General features: G+C 54.7%; 1 pseudogene; it reads left to right on the top strand.

The window, feature by feature from the left end:
* Window positions 1-489: 489 nt before the first annotated feature.
* Window positions 490-2,531, top strand: LOC119298520 (annotated as a pseudogene).
* The last annotated feature ends 211 nt before the right edge of the window (window positions 2,532-2,742 follow it).

Raw genomic sequence — 2,742 nt, 5'->3', positions numbered from 1 at the left:
CAAAACCGGATCTATGCAATGTTCAAATGTGACCTATGTTCATCTCACATTGCATGGTTGTATGGATTCGGGAGACAAATAATGGGTGATCGATCACTGTCCAGGGACTATAGGAAGCCAAACTTGACTCTCATGATTGTAGATGCTCTAACAGACATGCTACACACATTCCTAGCTAATGGACCTGCCAAGCAGCTGATGTAGTCCTGTACGCGCTTGGATCTCAATGCTTTCGAAACGGTGAAGACGACTAAAACAAGTTTCTGGTCAGTCAACTGCCCCCAAATTTGTTTTGAGGACTGACCTCTAGGGGTCTAGCTGGTCCAAAATATACTAGGAGAAGCAACTGGTAGTCTTATAGAGAAACTAAAGATTAACGCGCGAATGGAGGAAAATGGCCAGCTCGATCAACTGCTCCACATGAAAAAGACGACACACCCGACGACGAGAGAGCAGACCAGCCGAGACTTGGAGACTTTTCCTCCTCCGATGTCATCGTCGCGCGTCGCCGTGATCGGCGCGGGGGCAGCCGGCCTGGTGGCGGCGCGCGAGCTGCGGCGCGAGGGCCACGCGCCTGTCGTCTTCGAGCGCGCAGCCGGCGTGGGCGGCACCTGGCGCTACGACGACGCGGCCTCGGCGGACCCGCTCGGTGCCGGTGGCGTCCACGGGAGCCTCTACGCGTCCCTCCGCACCAACCTGCCCCGCGAGTGCATGGGCTTCCTCGACTTCCCCTTCGTCGCCGATGAGGGCTCCGTTGACCCGCGCAGGTTCCCCGGGCACCAGGAGGTGCTCGGGTACCTCGAGGCGTTCGCGCGGCGGTTCGATCTCCTCAGGCTGGTCCGGCTCCAGACGGAGGTGGTCGGCGTCCGCCGCAGCGGTGACGAAGCAGGCGCCGCGGGCTGGAGTGTGTCGTATTGCTCGAGGAAGCTCGCCGGCGCCGGAAGCGACCTAGAGGGGGAGCAGTCGGAGGTGTTCGACGCCGTCGTCGTCTGCAACGGCCACTTCGCCGAGCCTCGCCTGGCGGACATTGCCGGTAATGCATCGATCCATGCCAGTCATGTTACATACTGTGTATGCACGCGGTACTGGTCAGTGAAGTTACTAGTAGGCATTTTCATGGCGATGGATCGATGTAGCGAGATGAATGATGTGCAGGCATAGGCGGCTGGCCCGGGAAGCAGATGCACAGCCACAGCTACCGTGTGCCCGACCCGTTCCACGGCCAAGTGCGTCTCATCTACCCACCCTCCGTTTCCATTTTACTTTGCATATTAGTTTTGTCCTAATTAAGTCCACCTTTATAAAGTTTGATCATGTATATTTTTCGAAAAAGGACACTTTATTACTTAAAAGTTTGACCATGTATATAGAAAACAATATGGCTATTTACAGTAAATAAGCATGCATAATGTGGAACGGCCATGTATATAGTAGTATCATCCATCGCCTTAATTTCTTCTTAATGTGTGGCCGGCCACACTGCTTGTTCTTAATTTTGTGGCTAGGCTGATTAAATTTGCAACATGCATGCATCTTATTGGTAGGTCGTGGTGATAATTGGGTACAATCCCAGCGGGATGGACATCTCGAGGGACATCGGCGGCGTGGCCAAGGAGGTCCATGTCGCCATTCGAGCGGCGCCTGCCGAGATGCAGAGCAGCACTGCCCATGCCAACCTGTGGCTGCATCCCATGGTAATTGGTATACACAATATATATCATCTCATGACGCCCAGATCCAATCCCCTCGTCACATCGAGCTACTTTTTCAAATGGCTGGATGCAGATCGATCGTGCCGAGGAGGACGGCAGCGTGGTGTTCAAGGACGTACAGCGGCCGGGTGAAGGCGGACGCCATCCTGCACTGCACTGGGTACGTACATCTTGCCGAATTAAGGCTCCACCGAGGTCTCAAATTATGCCGGCAATGGAGATCAACCTTGACTGATGGAGATGTGCTCGTCGTAGGTACAAGTACAGCTTCCCGTTCCTCGGCCACGACTCGGCTATCACGGTGGACGACAACCGTGTGGGCCCGCTGTACAAGCACGTGTTCCCGCCGCGGCTGGCCCCTAGCATCTCCTTCGTCGGACTGCCATTCAAGGGAATCCTTTTCCCGGTGTTCCAGCTCCAGAGCAGCTGGGTGGCCGGTGTTCTGTCGGGGAAGATCGAGCTCCCGTCGCCGGAGGAGATGATAGTGGACGTGGCGTCCTTCTACTCGGACATGGAGGCCCGCGGACGCCCCAAGAGGTTCACCCACAACCTCGGCGCAAGCACGTTCGAGTACGAGGGCTGGCTGGTTGAGCGGTGCGGGCTGGATACCATCGAGGAGTGGAGGAAGGCGATCTACGTCGCGGCGAGAGGCAGGGTGAGGGACCGGCCTGAGAGCTACCGGGACGAGTGGGACGAGGACGCCCAACTGCTGGAGCAGGCGCACCGTGATCTCGCCAATCATCTCTGATCTCACCTCATCATAACGACGGCAGCTTGCGATTTGGCTTTGGCTTACCGGCAAATGGAATTGTTTTTAAAAACTGGGAAATGGAATGGTTGATGATTGTGAGGACAAGGAGTATGTATTATTTTACACTTCTTCTTCGGTACAACTCCCTGAACACATCAACGGACAAGATCTATCACCCCTCTGAACACATTAACGGACAAGATCTGTCCATCCCCTTTCATAATAAATGGTAGGATGATTTTTCTAGAAAATACGACGCAGAAATCTATCACGTTTTGA

The sequence above is a fragment of the Triticum dicoccoides genome, chromosome 5A (assembly GCF_002162155.2).
Source record: "Triticum dicoccoides isolate Atlit2015 ecotype Zavitan chromosome 5A, WEW_v2.0, whole genome shotgun sequence".
NCBI classification, from domain to species: Eukaryota; Viridiplantae; Streptophyta; class Magnoliopsida; order Poales; family Poaceae; genus Triticum; species Triticum dicoccoides.
This window is presented reverse-complemented; position numbering and strand designations above follow the sequence as displayed.